This window comes from Myotis daubentonii, chromosome 5 (genome assembly GCF_963259705.1).
Source record: "Myotis daubentonii chromosome 5, mMyoDau2.1, whole genome shotgun sequence".
Classification (NCBI taxonomy): domain Eukaryota; kingdom Metazoa; phylum Chordata; class Mammalia; order Chiroptera; family Vespertilionidae; genus Myotis; species Myotis daubentonii.
The window spans coordinates 53,872,746-53,887,359 of NC_081844.1; the positions used below are offsets into that span (position 1 = coordinate 53,872,746).

A 14,614-nucleotide genomic window follows, 5' to 3' on the forward strand; every position below is an offset into this window, starting at 1 on the left:
GGCGCCCCCAGCTGCGCGCTCTTGGGCGGGCGGGTATCCAGCGGGGGCGCAGCGTATCCGTGAGTCTGAGCAGTTAGAGCTAACTCAGCCGACCCGGTCCAACACGGCGGTGGCCCGCGACCTAGCTCGGTCTCCGGACAGGGGTCCAGACCCGCGCGCCTTCGCCTCCAGGGACCGATCCCCGTCCTCGGCGGCCAGGGGAGTGCAGCCGCCAAAGTCACCCGGGTGGGTATGGAGGGCGCTCAAATGCCCCAGCCTTCCCAGGGAGGCTCGAAGGCAGCCAAGACTCAGCACCCCAGCCCGGGGTTCCGGCTGATCGCCCCCGACCCTTCCGAGCCGCGAGTCGCCGGTCCCGGTGGCCCCGGGGCAGGGATCGCCTCGTCCTCAGCCGGACGGCGCACACTCACCCGCGACCGGCTCGCCCTCCAAGCTCCTAGCGCCGCCGCCTCTTCTCCGGTCAGTGCAGCCCGGCAGCCCCGGGCCTCGAGGAGGCAGGACGACGCGGGGCGGGGCGCAGCCTCTGCCGCTGCCGCAGGTAACAATGCTGAGGCCGAGGCTGCTCCCAGCGCCCGCCGCGAGGCTAGCACGCCCCTTCCTGCTCGGCCCCTTCCCCCTCCCACTCTGCCCACGCCGGCGTCCGCGCTGCCGCGCTCACCTTCACCTGCGCGGGGCCCCGGGGGCCTGGAAGCCACGACCTGGCGCGCTGCTCCCCGCCCCCGAAGGCTGCCCCGGAGCCGGGTGGTCGGGCACCGCAGGAAGTAGGGCGGTGGGGGACAGAGATGTGCGGACCGTGCCGAAGAGCCAGGTGTCCGCGGGGAACCAGCAAAGGGGAGGCGCCAAGCTGGCTTCCGAACCGGCAGGAGCCCTCCACAAAGGAGCTCTGCGGCAGCTCCCCGGCACCCTGCCCTGTGCACCCGCGCGCGCGCACCCCCAAATGTGCACCCGGCCATCCTCTGCCCACACGTGTTTCTCCCTGGAGCACCAGGCAGCGCTTGGGTGGATGGTCCCAGCCCGCGAAGGAGCTTCCAAAGGTCAGCTCCTCTCTGGGCTCGGGCCTGCCAACCTGTAAGTTTACTTTTTTTTTTTTTTTTTTTTAATTCTCAGTGGTGACTATAACAGGAACCTTTTCGTTATAGGAACAGACGGTGTCTGGGAATGGCCCCGCACTGGAGGAAACGGGAGAACAGTTTAATCTCATATTTTTCAAAGTGACTAGTAATGCCCGGCAATGGGAAAGGCGTCCAAGAAAACCTATCCGGGCCAGCCGGCTGGTGGGAAGTCAGCTGCAGGAGTGGGGTGGTGCCCTCGGTGGGGATGAAGTCATCGCTACCTTTGCCTAGGTGAGCCCAGATAACGCTTTTTCAGCAGCCTGATGGCCTCACCTCTCCACCTTGGGTCTCTGCCCCTGAACTCCAGGACAGAATATACGACCTATGTGTGGATAGAAAAGAGAATCTATTAGGGTAGCCACAAAACAAAACAAAACAAAACAAAACAAAAAATCCCCAAAACAAAATCCATCCCAGCCAACAGCCCATTTCTTAGCAGTTAACCAGGCTTACACTAACTATGAAGAGAAATCGATCCAACTAAGGCCACAGAAAATCTCCAGGAGTAGGAAATGTCATAAAACAGAAAGACAGGGGAGTTAATATTAATCCTAAAGGAACACTGACTATAGAGGCAAAAGTCAAAAGTCTTTTATGTCAGCCTCCTGAGATGAGGCACCCACCGCACACTTTCCACTCCTCCAGCCTCCCTCCAACCTGAGCCCCCCCCCCCCACCCCATACTGAGTGTGTGCTAAAATCAGTCACTTTTTTAAGAGGTCAAGTCCACTGACCCGTCCTCAGCCAGCGTTCCTTTGATCTCCCTGCAGCACCCTGGCCTGCAGGCCTCCTCTCTGCCTCTCTGGCCTCCTCTGCTGACCCGTCTCATCCTTTGAGGACAGTAACTGGATTCTTCCAACCCTTTCTCTCCCATTATCCCATGGCATTGCTTCTGACTTCAAGCTGGCTGGGTCCAGGTTTTGTGGGGCCTGAAGCTTGTGTAACTCTTGAGGGAACTTTTTAAAGAAAAACAATTTTAAAAAATGCTTACAAACTCAACACTAGATTAGAAATGTGTCCAGGGAAAGTGAGGGCATGAAAACTTGAGCCCCGAGGCAGATCCACTTCCGATTTCACCTCTATGTCAGGGACTCTTGAATCGGTTGTCCCTATAATATCTCAAATCCAAATTCAGAGTCAAAAACCAACTCATCTTTCTCTCGAAACTAGAACTCTTCCTGCCCACATCCCATACTTCAGACTTGATTTTTCAAATTAAAAAATCCAGCTTTCCTCTGATTCCTCTTCTCTTCTAAATTCCTGATATCCAAGTATTTGCCAAAGTTGTGCTCTTTCTCAAGTAATATCTCTTACATTTATACTTTATATCCACTGCCACCACACCAGCTCCCATTAGAAGGGGAAACTGATATTTACGTGCTGCTGGCCTTTTGTCAAACATCACCTTTGGTTCTCACAACAATCCTAGAAACCCTACATTCTGTTTTCTAGCTTAGAGAAATCAAACTGGACTCCTGCATCCACTATTTCAGCTTTCTTTCTCCTGTTCTCCCTGACTCTGCTGTCAGATCCGTGTTTTCATCCCATTACATACCTGTTCAAAACCTTCTATAGGTTCACATATGTGCCTTCAGGGAATAGAGGCAGTCTTCAGTCAGACACTCTGGCAGCATCCTACCTTTATCTCCATTTCACTCAAGCAGCATATCTACCAACCCTGAATGTGTGATTTTTTTAAAAAATCTATAATAATAAAATCATAATATGCTAATTAGACTGGACAGCCAAACGACCTTCTGGATTCCTTCCAGATGACCTTCCGGGTGAAGCCAGGGCTGCGAGGGCCAAGCCCCTCGCATGAATTTCCTGCATTGGGCCTCTAGTAGAATAATAAGTAAGTTGTGCACCAATTATCCTATATAATAAAAGGCTAATATGAAAATCAACCAAAGAGCGGAACTACCGGTCACTATGACATGCACTTACCACCAGGCAGCAGATGCTCAACGCAGGAGCTGCCCCCTGGTGGTCAGTGCACTCCCACAGGGGGACTGCTGCTCAGCCAGAGCCCTGAGCTTGGCTCATGGCTGCCGAGCGCCGCAGCAGCAGTGGCGGGAGCCTCTCCTGCCTCTGCAGCAGTGCTAAGGATGTCCTAAACCTTCAGTCAGACATCCCCTGAGGGCTCCCAGACTGGGAGAGGGTGCAGGCCGGGCTGAGGGACCCCCCCTCAAGTGCATGAATTTCATGCATCGGGCCTCTAGAGTGTGTGTGTGTGTGTGTGTGTGTGTGTGTATTCAGAGAGGAAGGGAAAGGGAGAGAGAGAAACATCAATGATGAGAGAGAATCATTGATTGGCTGCTTCCTACACACCCTGTACTGGGGATTTAGCTCACAACCTGAGCATGTGCCCTTGACCAGAATTGAACCCAGGACCCTCCAATCCACAGGTCGATGCTCTATCCACTGAACCAAACCAGATAGGGCTATGTCATGCTTATTTTGACTCTTATTTTCTATATTGGGACCGATTAGGTGGCCAAGAAGTACTTGAGTAGAGCAGAACACAACTCTCAAATAGACTTAGTGTCTCGATGGATTGATCTAAGGCTGCAAATCTAAAGAACAACTTAGTCTTCATCTATTAATATGGGGATTGTTAACCACACCCTTAATTCTCCCAAGTTTGTGCTTGGGAGTTCAGATCAACTGTTGCTCTGTTTCCCAAAAGTGTGCTAGCCACTCTGTCTGGAATTTGTGGCTTGGAGATGGCTGCTGCTGCTACTGCAGGGCTCTTGATCAGTGGTCAGTGTGGTCAGCTTGCACTTTTCCAAGCCAGCCAAACTTCACAGGGACTGTGTTAGTGTGGCCCAGGCAACAGGCCTCACAGGTGCCAGCCCCAAGCCCTGTAGAAGAATTCTTCTTGCAGCTTGCTCTTCCCCTCCCAGCCTGTCTTTTATAGATTGCTCCATTTCTTTTGCCCATTTCTTTCTTCTGGCTTCATCTCCTCAGCCCCGAGAAGCTCTCAGTTTCCTACGTCAAGTATTTTGAGTCTGCCATTAGGAGCCACTAAACAAAGCCTCAAACAAAAATGAATCAAATTTCAGGATCCATTCCAAAGGATAACAGGCTTATAGTGCTAACATGGGCTTATTTGCTTAAGGAAAAAGTCTAATTCATGAGCTGGCTGCATGGGCCCGCTCGGGAACCACAGTGGACACACTGAAATGAGTCCCTCTGGCATAGGATTGGGACATCAAACTGATTTTTAAATCTCTCTCTCCCTCTCTCTACCTTTCTCAGTTGAACTGAGATTTGCTTAATCTTTAATCTTTATTCTTCTAAAAGCATATCTGATGAGACCAGTTGTTCAGATTTAGATTATAGGCTATGTCTTGGCTCTTAAAACTGGAAACTCCAAAAGAAACAAACTACCAACTCTATAAACAGACTTACAAAGACTCACCAGACCTTCTAGTAACAATCATTTCTAAGAGAAATTGCCAGACCTTGTTTCCTTCAAAAAGTGGAAACTGTAGAATAAATAAAGTCAGTAGAATCATTACTGTCACAAAGAATGTAAAATTTTAAAAATAGCTACATTCCTATACTATAATTTTTATTTATTTTATTTTTAAATATATTTTTATTGATTTCAGAGAGGAAGGAGAGGGAGAGAGATAAAAACATCGATGATGAGAGAATCATTGATCGCTTCCTCCTGCATGCCCCATATTGGAGATTGAGCCTGTAACCTGGGCATGTGCCCTGACCGGGAATCAAATCCTGGTTCGTAGGTTGACACTCAACCACTGAGCCACGCTGGCTGGGCACAATGAATGCAAATTTGCATCAAATATCTCATGGGCAAAATGCAGATATTATATTACTACAATTTCCCAAACAACTTGGACCTGATAAAATGATGTCTTATTTTTGCAGGCTAAGAAATTTAAATAGTAAGTTGCCTTTAAATATAGTAAAAAATATATTATTCTCTGATCATTTAGAGGGAGAAATCTTTGGATGCTAAGTAGTGATTTCTGAAAGTTTTAAATAGAAAATGCTTTTCACATGTGATGCTGATATCCATGGTGGTGTCAATGGCATTGCCCTTGCCAGATGTACATACAGGTACTTTGTCGATAATAGCTCCTGATTTGTTTTGAGGGTAGGAGGGATTACAGACAACCCTTACTCAGCATATAGGAATGAGTTAAGTAGATGTCTTATGGCCCCTGCCCCTGCCTGTCTATGTTTCCATAGAGCAAATTGCCAATTTTTTCTCTTTCAAAGTGTGTGTGTGAATGTGTGTGTGTGTGGGGGGGGGGGGGGAGATAAGAAAAGGAGACCAAGGAAAGAGAAATGCCGTTGACCCTTGAACAACGCAGGGGTTAGGAGCACTGATCTCCACACAGCCTACTGTTGACTAGAAGTCTTACCAATAACATGTCTTACTGGAAACATGTTACCAATAATTCATTTTATTATTTGCTATCATATCCAAAGCATTTACCATCTCACTGAAAATAGCTTAGTGCAAAGGGATCCCCACACAGCCTACTGTTGACTGGAAGCCTTACCAATAAAATGTTATTATGAAAATCATAAGGAAGAGAAAATACATTTGCAGTATTTACTGGGGGGGGGGGGGGGTCGGGGGGAGAATCTGCATGTTAAGTGAACCCACACAGTTCAAATCCATGTTCCATATATCATTGACTCTTCACCAAGAAAACCTTCCCAGCTAGGCCTTTTTAAAAAATATATATATATTATTGATTTTTTTACAGAGAGGAAGGGAGAGGGATAGAGAGCTAGAAACATTGATGAGAGAGAAACATGAATCAGCTGCCTCCAGCACGCCTCCTCCTGGGGATGTGCCCGCAACCCAGGTGCATGCCCTTGACCAGAATCGAACCTGGGACCTTTCAGTCCGCAAGCTGACGCTCTATCCACTGAGCCAAACCGGTTAGGGCCCAGCTAGGCCTTTTTGAAGTTTACAATTGGTATAGCGCTTGGGAAACTGATTGGTGTTCATTATCAATGTAGGGTCTGACTGTTACTCAAATTTTGAGGAGAAAAATACCTTTAAAATATAACATAAAAGTGTATGAGTTTCAATAAAAGGAATTAAGTTAAAGAGTATGTCTGATGCCAACTTCTTTTGTTACTGGTTTTAACTGTTGTCCAATTGTTTACCCTTCTAAGTTCGAAAAGCAAACAATTATTTGAAATCATAACACATGTAGTATAGGCAGTCTGCAAACAGAAACCCAGTGAATCAACAATATTGGTATGTGGTGTAGTGTGTGTGTGTGTGTGTGTGTGTGTGTGTGTGTGTGTGTGTTTCCCTGGGGGAATATTATGTACATGTCCTGTGCAGGACTTTGTAGGGCACATAAGGAGAGGTGAAAGGACATGTTGGTGACATAGCAATTTTTAAAGCCCTTTGTACTTCCCATTGGAAATTGAGTTTGTACCAGTTATGAACAATCCCTTTGCACTAAGCTATTTTTAGTAAGATGGTAAATGCTTTGGATATGATAGCAAATAATAAAATGAGCCCATAAAAATTAGCATCTTAATATTTCCCAAGCCCAATTTATAGCAAAAATTAAAATGGACCATTTGTAGTTTAAAGTGGATGGAAAACTTTTCCCTAACTTCCTTTTACCTAGTATTTTTGTGCCTATGATCACCTTTGTGTGTTAAATTGTGTATCAGGTCCTAAAAGAGATTAAAATGTATCCATACAAAGTGTCTTTCTATTGGAGGGGATTTCTCAGGACTAGGCTAAAGAAAAGAGCAAATGTCTACTTTAAATTTTTCTTGAAATGTTGCTGGTTTGCTAGGTAAAATCCTGGCTTGCTCCCTCACACACCTACTTGTGGAAGGCACAGGGTAAGGAGCTTCAGAATTTCTGAGTCTTGCCTTGTGTCGTGGTGCTTCCTGTGAGGTGATTGGTGGGCAGTTCACTCTGGGTGTCTGTTTTACACAGGGAAGGAATGGATACAGGCAAACAGTTAACCACAGGACTTTAATGTACACTGGGATTATTATTATTATTATTATTATTAGTGTACAACAGAATTATATCTTTCTGCTAGAAATGGCTTTACCAAAAAAAAAAAGGAAGAAAAAAAAAAGAAAGAAAAAGAAAGGCAATCTCTCTTCCCAGGGAAATTAAATACCTCGCACTGTGGATTCCTGTTTACTGTAAGCAGGTTTGGGGTCACCAAGGCACATCACATTGGTAGTTTAAGAGGAGCATAAATAAGGGGAAGCAGAGAAAATTCACACATTTCCCTGCCCCCTTTCCCCCACCCCCATCATCAAAGATTTGAACCTATTTTTTAGATTTGCATTCTTTCCTTTATGAGCATGTGCTCTTTACAGTTTATCTCAATAAGAAGACTGATTTGCAAGGGTGCCTGCTTGCCTGCTGGGCATAATCAGGTTAAACCTTGTCTAGGGAGGGGAGTGCAGAGGAAGGAATTCTACCCCACCAGCCCCACGGCACAGGTGCCTCATAAAAAAGGGGGGCCCCTTGTGATCCTTGTGCTCATTGTACAGGGTCTACAGAAGTCACCTGATGGTTCTAAGTAAGACCTTTGTCCTGTGTGACAGGCTGGGTAGAGGCACCGTAAAGAAATCAGAGGGGCTAATTCAGAAGGCTGGAGCAGGAACAGGGTCATAGGGGGCAAAGGGGGAGTCATGGAGATTATGATTCACTCCCCCCTATTTTTGTTAACATTCAGATTTTTAACAGAAGTCATATGTTATTCTACTTTAGCCAAGAGTCTTGTGATAACCAACAAAGACTTTTTTTTTTTTAATGGAGCGTCTTCCCTGTCAGAATAAGCTGATTTCCACCGGCTGCAATAATCAAAACTGCAATAAGAAACTTTACAGGAATTGTTCTCAAATTCTAGAAAGCCATTTTGCAGATTCCAAGGCTCCCCAGGATGACCTGACCATGAAACACTCCTGCACCCGCCCCTTGAGTGCCTCGTTATGACCCACACAGGTGAGCAGCTAGGTGACTGGTTATTCATTTCTTTTCCTTCTCAAAAATGGGAGCAACCAGGGGAAACTAAGGTCATATATTAAACTGCTAGATCTTCTGACCAGTGATTCTCCTCTGATGACCTAGAAGTTATGGACAAATTCTGCCTCTTTGTACAACTAGCTAGTGTGACTGGGTAAAAAGGAATCAAACATTCTGTTAGATTGCTGGCAAGAAAAAAACAAACAAACAAATTAAGATCCAAAGCCTACAAAGAAATAATATTGTACTATATTTAAGATTTGGTTTATGTGAGATTGTTTGACAACATGGATAGGATCATTTCCACGGACCGAGATGCCATGGCAAGATGGTAAAATGCACCCTCTGCTTCCCCCCACACACACATGCCCAAGACATTCCAATTTGGAGCCTAAGGCTGGCTGCCTCCACACTCAGCCACTAAGAGCATGTCTGAGTACTGGTCCCTCCCCTCCCCTCAACCATCCATTCCAGGATTTGCATAGCCTACATTAAACCAAAATGTTTGAGGGCAGCGCTGTCTTACTCATCTTCATATCTCAGTAGTGTCTACTCCTGGGGCTCTGACCATGGTTAGTCATTGTGTCTGCCAAACTTAACTTGGTCCTCATCACCAGCGAGGGACACCAGGGGGCCTCCAGTCCTTCGGAGCTAGAGGCTTCAGCAATGATAACCATCATGACTGACATAACTGAAAGTCTTTATACATAAGGCACAGGAAGGGCTACCGAAATGTTCAACACAGTTCTGCCCTCGAGAGGTTTCTGTGGTCCAGAAGGCAACCCGCCAGATGAGAGTCAAGCTCTTGGAAGCAGGCCCTAAGAGCACGTGAGGACAGCCACGCGGCATAACATTTATGGTGAACTGAGGACACGTAGGCGTGCACAGGCCAGTTGAGTGAAGCATTTCAGAAGACATGCCAAAGCTCGACCCACAGCAGTGCAGTCCCGTCTGGCCTGAAAAACACCTCCAGCTTTTACACACTTTGGGAGGAGGAGTGGTTGGGACTGAATCCTCTCTTCTGGAATTTGACCCAGAGGACTGAGAAGCGAAGCATGTAGACCCTCTACGTTTAGGGCTCCACCAGAGGGGCGAGGATTCCTGATCTCAAAAACTAAGCTCGCCCTTGATCAGTCATCTGGCTCTGTCACTGCTTGGGTAAACTGCTTCCCTAGATTAGGTGGACAAGATGCCGAAGAGGCTACTGTAAGGAACAAAGATACAAAAGTAATGAAAAGTCAGCACACTGGAAATTAAATGAATCATGAATGAGGTTTTCTTAATTGGGTGGTCTCAGTTCACTGCTAGTGAACAGAAATTCCCATAAAAATGAGTGAAAAGGGCTAAACAGGCAGAGTTCTTCCTAGAATAATTCAAGGTCAGTGTGGAGGTCACTGGCAAGGAAGCCTGGAGGGGCTTGAACTGAAGCTACTTGTGTCTTGGGGAAAAGAAGACTTGTTTTCATTGCTCTAGTGATGAGCACACATAGTGACTCCAAAAGCTTGAAAACCCAAAGATGGCACAACAGTCTCTTATGTCATTGCATTTTTTTTTTTTTAAAGGACAAAGAGGCAAGTTAGGACCACAGCCTGCTATGAAGCTTTAATATACGTTACTTTCCCTTCTCTTATAAATTTAGAAAAGGTCTAATTTTTAAAAAATCATTAGACTTCTAGCTGCTTATTTGCAATTTCTAAATAATTCATTTTTATGGTGGCTGGTTTAATTGGGGAAAAAATGCTAACTAAACTTGAAAGAAAACATAGTGAACCTTTTTAGAGAAACAAAGTTTAGATTACATAAAAGACAGACTACTTCTTAAAAGACTATACCATAGGAAATCTAAGTGATGAATTAAAGTTCTGTTCTTCTCTATTACGTGACCATCAACTTAAAATAGACTGCTATAAACATAATCTGGTATATATGAAGCATATAGTAACCACAACCAAAAATTCACAAGAGATATACAAGAAATAAAGAGAAAGGAATCTAAACACAAAATTATAGAAAGTCACACAAAAGAAGAGAGCAAGAGAATGAGAAAGGAACTGAGAACTACAACAATCAGAAAACAATTAATAAAATGACAATAATTACAGACCTATCAATAATTATTTAAATGTAAATGGATTAAATGGTCCAATCAAAAGAGGAATGGATGGAAAGACAATGCGGTACATACATACAATGGATTACTTGGTCATAAAAAGAATGAAATCTTACTATTTGTGACAACATGGAAAGACCTTGAGAGAATTATGCACAGTGAAATAAATCAGACAGAGAAAGGCAGTTACCACATGATTTCAATTATATGTGGAATCTAAAAAATGAAACCAATAAACAAAACAGAAACATACCCATAGATATGGAGAACAAACTGATGGAGGCATTTTGAGGGGCTGAGTGAAAAAGGTGAAGGGATTAAGAAGTGCAAATTAGAAGTTACAAAATAATCATAGAGTTGTAAAGTACAGCTTAGGGAAGTGATGGCGAACCTTTTGAGCTCGGCATGTTAGCATTTTGAAAAACCCTAACTTAACTCTGGTGCCGTGTCACATACAGAAATTTTTTTATATTTGCAACCATAGTAAAACAAAGACTTATATTTTTGATATTTACTTTATATATTTAAATGCCATTTAACAAAGAAAAATCAACCAAAAAAATGAGTTCGCGTGTCACCTCTGACACGCGTGTCATAGGTTCGCCATCACTGGCTTAGGGAATATAGTCAATAATATTGCAATAACTCCATATGGTGTCAGGTGTGTGGGTGTAAGACCTATCGGGAGGATCACTTTATAAGTTAGATAGATGTCTAACCACTATATTGTATGCCTGAAACTAATATAATATTGAATGTCAATTGTAATAAAAAAATTTTTTTAAGGGTCTGGCCTTCTCCAGTGGCCAACACCAATCCAAGAAGAAACTGTTGGACCCACTTAGGGACTATCTGAACCTCTTGAGTGTGTAGTGGAATCAGGTGATGAAAGTCAACATGGGTAAGCTGACTAGTCATTCAGCAAATACTCATGACCGTTTAACTTAGTGTTTTGTTTTTTTTCAAGTCACTTGATAGTACCAGAGATTATATAGTAACCATTGCCATGGTAAAAACTCAATTCTCAAAACATGGCCTGGGCTTTTTGCTGCTTTCGTTATTTATGTAAAGTAGTTAGAAAAATTTAATCCACTGGGTTTTCCTTTTTCTGACCTAAGGTAGGGGTGAGGGAACAGGAAAGAGAGAATTTGAGAACAATGTTAATGTCCATTATTTATTTGGGGAATTTTTGAAAGATTTAATCTGATTTATTAAGAAGTGTGGATTAAGGAAAATTTGGCCAATTCATAAAATACCTTTCTAGATTGAGGGTAAGTTATTAAAAATTACCAATGTGCAAATATACTTTAAGCAGCCTAAGTTATTATAAAGAAGCAATAAGCAGCCACATTTGAAGAAATGTAGAGTACAGAAGAGCAGTATATGCTTATTTATGAGAAGAGGGGGGAATAGAGACAGAAGAAACCATTGGTATTGAGCTAAAATAAACTTAGTGTTTTATGTTTGAGCTTAACTCCTTGTATAGTTTCAAAAGCCATTTAAAAAGTTGAGGGGAGCCCTAACTGGTTTGGCTCAGTGGATAGAGCATCGGCCTGCGGACTGAAAGGTCCCAGGTTCGATTCCGGTCAAGGGCATGTACCTTGGTTGTGGGCACATCCCCAGTAGGGGGTGTGCAGGAGGCAGCTGGTCGATGTTTCTCTCTCATTGATGTTTCTAACTCTCTATCCCTCTCCCTTCCTCTCTGTAAAAAATCAGTAAAATATATTAAAAAAAAAAAGTCGAGGGGGGAAAATCCAGTTTAGTGAATGCATGTTGGAAAATACATGTCTTTTTTCTAACTAGTCTCATATCCTATGCTATTTCTGCTTCTTTAGTTGCCATTTCCATCTTTACTGAAAAACAGAAATGGTTCAATTGACACTTTCCTGAATTTCTGTGTTTCCAAGTATAAACCAATTTTTTTCACAGGCTAGAGCAAGCATGTCAAACTCGCGGCCCGTGGGCCGCATGCCTCGTTTATTTGGCCTGTGTTAGCCTTTGAGGTTGACATGCTTGTGCTAGAGGAGCAGTTCTGGTATCGGCAGGAGTGAAGCGAGTGGTGTCATTGGCTGGACCAAAACGGTGGATTGCCATCTTGGAGCAAGATGGAAAACTTAACAGGATCCTACCTGCATTTCTGGATCAAATATCCTAGTGTTTTATTAGTAGTAGTAGTAGTATAACTTTCAGAAAAGGCAAGTTAAAAGACTAGCACAATGAAGCCCCACACATCCGCCTCCTGTTTCAATAATTGCTAATCCATTGTCACACTGAAGACATTGTTCTCCTTCCTTTTTCCTCTCTGCCAGCTTTCTCCCTGTGTGTGTGTGAGCATGTTTATTTCTGCTGAATCACTTAGAAGTAAGTTGCAGACATCATGCCACTTCACCTGGAGTTTTTAATAAAAAGCTTCCTAATATAGACTTAGAAATCATTTAGGGGACAATAAAAACAAATTCACATCTATAAATAATTTGAGGATTTTATTCATTATTCTAAAAACTTAATACTTTCAGCAAGGCCAACCAGATTAAAGATAGTTCTCTTTCTCTACCCCTTAATACTTCCCATTCTGAAAAAAAAAAGCTTTTTACAGTGAGAGATTTTTAAAATTGATTTTTAGAGAGGGAGGAAGAGGGGTGGAGAGAGAGAGAGAGAGAGAGAGAGAGAGAGAGAGAGAGAGAAAGGCTTGCCTCCCGAACATGCCCCAACCAGGAATGGAACCAGCAACCTAGGTATGTGCCCTGAGAGGAATCAAACCTGCGACTTTTTGAAGTATAGGACAACACTCAAACCAACTGAACCCACACCAGACGGGGCAAGTTTGCTTTTTTTAAAAGTTGAACTTCAATAATCAAAGCTCCAAGATGTGGTAAAGACTAACATGGTTTACATTTTTCTTCCTAATGTGCCCCCATGCCAGCAAGGTGCACATATCACCCCTAAGATATTGATACAAACACATACACCTGTACCCAAAGCAAGCAATAAGAAAGTTTGAGCCAAACCGGTTTGGCTCAGTGGATAGAGCGTTGGCCTGCGGACTCAAGGGTCCCAGGTTCGATTCAGGTCAAGGGGATATACCTTGGTTGCGGGCACATCCCTACTGGGGGGCGTGCAGGAGGCCGCTGGTCGATGTTTCTCTCTCATCGATGTTTCTAACTCTCTATCCCTCTCCCTTCTTCTCTGTAGAAAGTCAATAAAATATATTTTTTTAAAAAAAAGTTTGTCACAGAAAGTTACTTTTGTTTAAGATCAATAAAATGGTATCTTGTTCCTCTTTCGTCAACAATTCATGATAAACCATAGTTACAGAAAGGTCACCATCTTTGACCAAGGATGCGTATGACAAAGCCTATCTTAGGCCCAAACAAGACAAACTGTGGTTTTATTTGTGAAAGTTCCATTTGTAAAAATGTTAGGACATTCCCAGCTTTGCTAGTATATTAATGAATGGCACAGAAATGGAGTCACATCTCTCAGACTGGGTCTTATTTCCCTTCCTCATATGAACAGTCTCCTCTTTCCATATGAGAGTTAATGCCAGAATAACAAGTAGTTCTCCATTTATATAACTACTAAGAGTCGACCTTTATTTCGCAAAAACAAAGCTGAAGTTCATAGTTTGCTGTACATTAGGAGGACCACTTGGCAATTTATTATAAAGGCCTATTGATGCCGGGAAACCTGTTGAGCAGGAAACCTTCAAGTGGGAGCATAGAACAGGATTTAACGAAAGTCCTCAAAAGAGGAAAATTGTTTGTATTGTCGTTCTATCTTAATACGTCTTGCTATATTGTAAAAATAGTAAAGGACCTGTGGCCCTTGGAAATGCTTTGAACTAATGCCAAAAATTACTGGTCTATTTTTTTAATTCTCACCCGAGGGCATTTTTTTAATTGATTTTTTTTTTTAAAGAAAGTGGAAGGGAGGAGGGAGGGAGGAGAGAGAGAGAAAGAGAGAGAGAGAGAGAGAGAGCGCGAGCGAGCGGGCACGAGCGCTCAATTGGTTGCCTCCCGCATCCACGTGGCCCTCATTGCACAGGGGATCAAACCTGCAACCAAGAACCAAGGTATGTGCCCTTAACTGGGAATCGAACCCTCAGTTTTGTCACTGAGCAAAACTGGCCAGGGCTATTACTGGTCTTTTGATCAGAAAATAGCCTATCCGGAACTGGATAGTCTTTGCCAATATCATAATCTGTGATATTACAGAGGGAATCAGATTTTAAATGCCTAAATTTTGCTGATGAAATTTACTGATGAAGGCTCTCAGACGGTCTCAACTCTCCTAGGCGACCCAAAAGTTTCAAAAAAAGCGCTATTGACAGAAGATATATAGGAATATTACAAAATAAATCATTCTTAATACTTCACAAAAATTAGCA

General features: G+C 43.6%; 1 protein-coding gene across 6 annotated transcripts in view; it reads right to left on the bottom strand.

Moving 5' to 3' along the window:
* Nucleotides 1-788, bottom strand: part of FHDC1 (FH2 domain containing 1) — a 38,419-nt gene extending 37,631 nt beyond the window's left edge. For 3 of the 6 annotated variants that reach the window (XM_059697819.1, XM_059697817.1, XM_059697813.1), the window contains exon 1: nucleotides 408-552. The gene's annotated coding sequence lies outside the window, so the exon portion shown is untranslated. Of the gene's footprint in view, nucleotides 1-407; nucleotides 554-655 lie in introns of those variants that run through there. The other 3 variants (XM_059697816.1, XM_059697820.1, XM_059697818.1) reach the window with 3 other exon arrangements.
* Nucleotides 789-14,614: the final 13,826 nt, after the last annotated feature.